Below are 6,935 nucleotides of genomic sequence, written 5' to 3' on the forward strand. Positions count from 1 at the left end.
TTTATACAAAAGAATCAACTATAGCAGGCCTGAGACTGCTCTCCTTAGAAAGGCCTGTTTGCAAGGTTGGCCCTTGGTTGGTGTCTAGGAACTTGGATTTCAGGAGGGTTCACACCATTCCCTAAATAATACAAGGGGCTCATGGTGCCTAAACTGTACAAATAATGTGATTTGTGTCGAGCACCTGCTTTCCTTCTGGAGTCTGGAAGTTTGGTACTTGACCAGCTGCCCCACCCCCCCACCCTAATACCCTGGGCACTGTATCTCTAAGGAGCTTTCCTGGTGGACAACATTTCACACGTGTTGTCACAGCTCTGCTATAGGAACTAAGCACGTCCTTTGTAACTCCACTGGGAGAGGACTCTTGGAAGCTTGTGCCTGGTTTCCTCCAGACTTCGCCCCATGCACCTTTTCCCTTGGCTGATTTTGCTTTGTATCCTTTCACTGTAAGAAATCATACCCTGGGGAATTCCCTGGTAGTCCAGTGGTTAGGTCTCTGTGCTTCCACTTCAGGGGGCACAGGTTCAATCCCTGGTTGGGGAACTAAGATCCCACATGCTGCATGGTGTGGCCAAAAAAAAAAAACAAAAGCAAAAAACCAAAACAACAACAACAAAAAAGAAATCATACCCTGAGTAGGCTATATGCTAAATCCTGTGACTCCTCCTAGTGAGTCGGGGATGATCTTGGGGACCCCCAACACAGTATCATACCACATATATCCTGACAGGGCTGGAACTAGGATGAGGAAAGCAAGGGCACAACTTTTAAGGAGACACACCCTCCAAGTCACACAAGTGCCGTCCCGTACCTGCATGACTCTGAGGGTGAGTGGCTCCTAAAATTTTCATTCTAGACAGCTAACTTGCTTCACTCTGGTCCCAGCCCTACCTTCATTTTTTTTTTAATTAATTAATTAATTGTGGCTGCCTTGGGTCTTCGTTGCTGCGTGCAGGCTTTTTCTCTAGTTGCGGCAAGTGGGGGCTACTCTTTGTTGCAGTGTATGGGCTTCTCATTGCGGTGGCTTACTCTTGTTGCGGAGCATGGGCTCTAGGCATGCAGGCCTTAGTAGTTGCCGCACATGGGCTCTAGAGCACAGGCTCAGTAGTTGTGGTGCACAGGCTTAGTTGCTCTGCGGCATGTGGGATCTTCCCGGACCAGGGATCGAACTCGTGTCCCCTGCATTAGCAGGCGGATTCTTAACCACTGCGCCACCAGGGAAGTCCCCCAGCCCTACCTTCTGAAGTTGCTTTTTTTTGGTCAAACATAATGCTTTTTTAAAAAAATAAATTTATTTATTTTTGTCTGTGTTGGGTCTTCGTTGCTGTGCGCAGCCTTTCTCTAGTTGCGGCGAGCAGGGGCTACTATTCGTTGTGGTGCATGGGCTTCTCACTGCGGTGGCTGCTCTTGTGGAGCATGGGCTCTAGGGTGCGCGGGCTTCAGTAGTTGTGGTACGTGGGCTTCAGTAGTTGTGACTTGCGGGCTCTAGAGCGCAGGCTCGGTAGTTGTGGCGCACGGGCTTAGTTGCTCTGCGGCATGTGGGATCTTCCCGAACTAGGGCTCGAACTGTAGCCCCTGCATTGGCAGGTGGATTCTTAACCACTGTGCCATCAGGGAAGCCCCGAACATAATGCTTTTCAGAGGTATATATATGACACGTGTATAGCTCTAGTCGTTTATTTTCACTGGTGTATGGCTGTGCTGTCTGATGTAGTAACCATTAGCCACATGTGGCTATTTATATCAGTTAATCAAAATTAAATGAAAAATTCAATTCCCCAGTCACTTAGCCACATTTCATGTGTTTAATAGACACCTGTGGCTAGTGGCTACCACATTAGACAGCTTAGATAAAGAATACTTCTGTGATCACAGAAAGTTTTGTTGGACAATGTTTACTTATCCATCTACCTCTTGCTTGGTATTTAGCTTGTTTCCGGTTTTCTACTCTTACAAACAGTGCTGTAATGTTTACTGTTGTGCATGGCTCTTTGTGTACACATGCAGGAGTTTCTCTAGGCTACATACCTAGGAGTTGAATTGCTGGGTTTTGGGAATATTCACCTTTACTAGATATTGCCAGTTTGTTCTTCAAAATGATTGTTCCAGTTCTCACTCCCACCAGCATTCTTGCTGTTGCTCAGTGTCCTTATCCATACTTGCTATTGTCAGACTCTTACATGTCTGTCTTTATGATGGGTGTGAATTATTGGTTTCAGTTTGCATTACCATGATTAATAGTGAGATTGAGCTTTTTTCATCTTTATTTACCATTTGTCTTTCGTGAATTGCCTGTTCATATCTTTGCCCATTTTCCTGCTGGATTGTCTTCATCTTACTGAGTGCAGGAGTTCTTACATCTGAGGCATGCCTTTTCATTTGTATGGTGTCTTCTGATGTTCAGAATTTATTATTATTATCATCATCATCATTATTTTAATATCATCAGAATTATGAATCTACTTACAGTTTGTGTTTTTTTGTGTCTTGCTTAAGAAATCTTACGCTGCGATCAGTAAGATATCCTACTGTATTTTCTTCTGGAAGGTCTACTTTTCATATTTAGCCTAAAAAACAAACAATCTGGAATTTATTTTTGTTTATGATGTGAGGTAGGTTTAATTTTTTTCATTTGGATAACCACGTGTCCCAGCTCCATTTATTGAGTAGTCCAGTGGTTCTCAAAACGTGATCCCCTGGGGATCCCCAAGAACCTTTTAGGGAATCCATGAGATAAACTATTTTCATAATAATTCTAAGGCATTATTTGCCTTTCTCATTTGTGCTGTGTTGTCTGTGCACTGTTGGTACAAAAACAGTGGGTACGACTTCCGGCCCCTTAGCAGGAAACAGTGCAGTGTCACCATATTGTGGTAGTGGTTGTCATTGTATTCCTCACCACCACACACACGCTCAATGTTAAAACAGTTTCACTTAAGAATGCCCTTGAAGAAGCGGTGAAAGTAGTAATTGTGCTAAAGCTTAGCCCTACAGCAGGTCTTTCTAATATTCTGGGTGGTGAAATGCGACGCTTGCATAGAGCACTTCTGTTGCATGCTGAAGAATGATGGTAGTTGAGGTAATGTACAGTTGTTTGAGTGGAGGTGGAACTGCTGACTTTTTTCATGAACACAGTTTTTACTTGAATAATTGCTAAGTATTAATTATTCAGACTAGGATATATGCTATGTATTTTCTCAGAAACAAATGCAGTCAGTGGTCACTTGGAGGAAAATTAACAGTGTGTTGCCAATGATAATATCTGAGCTTTTAAGCAAAACTTAGACATTTAGGAAACTTTTATTTACCACCATCAGCCTGACAACGTTTCAATATTTAAAGGTTTTCCTGATGAGATCAGTGGTGATATTATTAACAGATATATTTTAAAAATACTGTAGAATGAAATGTAATAACTCAGCATATCAATATTTTCCTAAAGACCAATGCATGATGTTACAAAATCAGTCATAAAAGATCAATTAAAATTTGTAAGATAGATCAATGGGTTTCAGTGTAACAGAGTATGAAAAGTTTATTGATACAGTTTCATATTCAACACTGTAACTAACTTTAATACGCCACCACTTGTTGAGTTTTGGTATAGTAACAAAGTAAAATATCCCCAATTAGCTGAAAAGGCTATGACACTCCTCCCTTTTCCAACTATGTATCTTTGTGAGGCTGGCTTTTCTTCACATACTTCAACCAAAACAGCATATTGCAACAGATTGATTGCAGAAGCCTGATGTGAGAATACAGCTGCCTTTCATTACACCAGACAGTAGGAGTTTTACAAAAATGTAAAACAATGCCATTCTTTGCACTACTTTGTTTTTAAAATATGCATATAGTTACTTTTTAATAAAATAGGTCATTTATTTTAACATTTAATAGATTTATTAACCAATTTAATTTAGTTAAATATTGAAAAATTTTGCTCAGTTTTAATTTCCAATTCAGTAAATATAAATAATCTCTATCCCCATAAACAACAGCTCATTAGGGTCCCCATTAATTTTTATTTTGCGGTACGCGGGCCTCTCACTGTTGTGGCCTCTCCCGTTGCGGAGCACAGGCTCCGGACGCACAGGCTCAGCGGCCATGGCTCACGGGCCCAGCCGCTCCGCGGCATGTGGGATCTTCCCGGACCGGGGCACGAACCCGTGTCCCCTGCATCGGCAGGTGGACTCTCAACCACTGCGCCACCAGGGAAGCCCCACATTCATTTTTTAAAAAAAGATTTAATTTTTTTTAGAGCAGTTTTAGGTTCATGACATAGATTTCTCATATACCTCTCCCCCTCCCACATGCATAGTATCCCCCATCATTAACATCCACCACCAAAGTGGTGAATTTGTGTACAATTGATGAACCTATATTGACACATCATTATCACCTAAAATCCACAGTTTACGTTAAGGTTCACTCTTGGTGCACATTCTATGGGTTTGGATAAATGTATGACATGTATTCATCATTACAGTATGATACAGAGTATTTTCACTGCCCTAAAAATCCTCTGTGCTCCTCCCAGTCATCCCCCTCCTTATCCTCATGAATTTTTAAAAGGGTAAAGGGATCTCAAGACCAAAAAAATATAAGATCCTCTGGATTAATCCATCCTTTTCCTAGTGATTTGTAATCTCTGCCTAGAGCAAGTTTCCATCTAGTCACAGGTCTCTTCCATTGGACTTTTTGTCTCTTCCTGTGCCAGATACCACATTGACTTAAATATTACCACACTATAACCAGTCTTGGTAAGGCTATTTCCCCATCTTGTTCTTTCTTCTTCCATTTGTGCTGGTTATTCTTGGTCTTTGTTCTTCCATAGAAAGTGGGGCACACAAATACTTTTTCCTATTACAAAAGTAATACATATTAATGCAAATAATTTTTAAAATACAGAGTTGCGAGAAAGTTAAAATTACCCTGTTAATATTCTGGTGTATAGCTTTATATTCTGCATATATTTTATAATTATTTTTTTAAAGTCAATTAAAATTATTTTTAAAATGTTTATTTTTTGGCTGCACTGGGTCTTCGTTGCTGCACGCTGGCTTTCTCTAGTTGCAGAGAGATGGTGCGCGAGCTTCTCACTGCGGCAGGTTCTCTTGTTGCCGAGCAGGGGCTCTAGGCACGCGGGCTTCAGTAGTTGTGGTGCGTGGGCTCAGTAGTTGTGGCACTCGGGCTCTAGAGCACAGGCTCAGTAGTTGTGGCGCACAGGCTTAGTTGCTCCGCGGCATGTGGGATCTTCCTGCACCAGGGCTCGAACCTGTGTCCCTGCATTGGCAGGTGGATTCTTAACCACTGTGCCACCAGGGAAGTCCCTGCATATATTTTATATTTATACACGCATATACACATACACACATACACTTGTATATATACACAGTTTCATATTTGTATACACACACTTTTTGTATATACATGCCATCAAAGCAAAAGTAAGGTCATACTTTACCCTGTTTTTTATATCTAGGTTTTTACCCTTAGTATTATTATGAATATATTTCCACGTCCTTTAGTGTTCTTCTGCATTATCATTTTGAATGGCTGCATGGTATTCTGTTTATGGATGTGCATTATTTATGTAACAGTTTTCTATGCTAAAAGTTTAGATTCTCTCTTGTGTTTCACTCTTAGAAGCCTTACTACAGCGAACTTTTCTTGTCGCTGTCTTCATACACATGCATGGTTCCTTAGGATCAATTCCCAGGAGAGGACTGGTTGGCTTAAAGTGAGGGCTTCAGTTGTGAGAAGCTGGGATCACTTGGACAGAGGCAAAGGTTGATGGAAGACAGTGGGGCAGGACAGACAGAAAAGAGCAGTGGTTGCAAGGGTTTTGGTCAAGGTGAGTCCCAGTGAAGTAAGAAGGGATATAAATGGGGGAGGGTCCTGTCATCACAGCTCATTGCCATGACTGAGATGTTTGAAAGGGTAAGAGAGAAGCAGAATAAGCGTGAGGATATTGTAGGGATAAAGGAGTAGCCTCAGCCTGGCACCCCTAGGCCTTCCCAAGAGTTCACGGGAGAGAGGAGGTCTTCTCAATGGCAGAGGCTCCAATGCTTTCAAGCCTTTGGGGATCTGAAGCGAATCCTCTGTTGCTCTGCATTAAGACCTTCCCTCTGGCTTAACTCACGTGAGTCCACTCTGGACAATCCTAACATACTAGCTACATAGGGACCATCAGGGTGTGGCATGATTAGTGGGCATCTCTGATGTGGGGAGCCAGACAGTCAGCTTCCCTTAGTGGATGCCGAGTGGGGTTGGTGGGCAGCGATGGGGCCTGGGCAACTGCAGCTGGGTGCAGACAGCCCTCAATGCAGCCCCTGGGACAGGAAGACCAAGATGGAGGCCTGGTCCATCTTTCTCTTACTAGCTGAGTGAACACGGGTATGTTCTTGAACCTTTCTGGGCTTCAGCTTCTGCAGTTGTATATTGGAGCTAACTAAAACCTGCCTCACTGGGTGGCTGAAAGGATTAAATTGGACAGCATATGTAAAGCATCTCCAGGGTGTGGGTACTTTGAACTGCATAGCAATCTTATCTTTTTGAGTAAGTCATTTACCCTAACTTCAGTTTCCTCATCTGATATGTGGGGATAATATATACCTTGTGATAATTAAATAAGATGAAATGTAGGAACGAGCTTTGGAATGAATATCAACATAAATGTTACTGTTCCTGGGCACAGGCTAGTGGTTGCCCCAGGTGTGTACAGGTGCCGCTGACAACCACTGAGGGCCACAGGTTGTCAGCACAGCGGGTTTCACGGCGTGGGTAGAGGAGTCGGGTGTGTACAGTGCCGGGAAAGTAAAGGACAAAAAGGTGGAAGAACTGGCTGTGTTCTCACCGTATGCTAGGATAAAATTTCAAAGTCAGAGCATGAGGTCAAAATCATAAATCATTAAGTTTACGCTTAAAGCTCCGGA

Source organism: Phocoena phocoena, chromosome 3 (genome assembly GCF_963924675.1).
Source record: "Phocoena phocoena chromosome 3, mPhoPho1.1, whole genome shotgun sequence".
Taxonomy (NCBI): domain Eukaryota; kingdom Metazoa; phylum Chordata; class Mammalia; order Artiodactyla; family Phocoenidae; genus Phocoena; species Phocoena phocoena.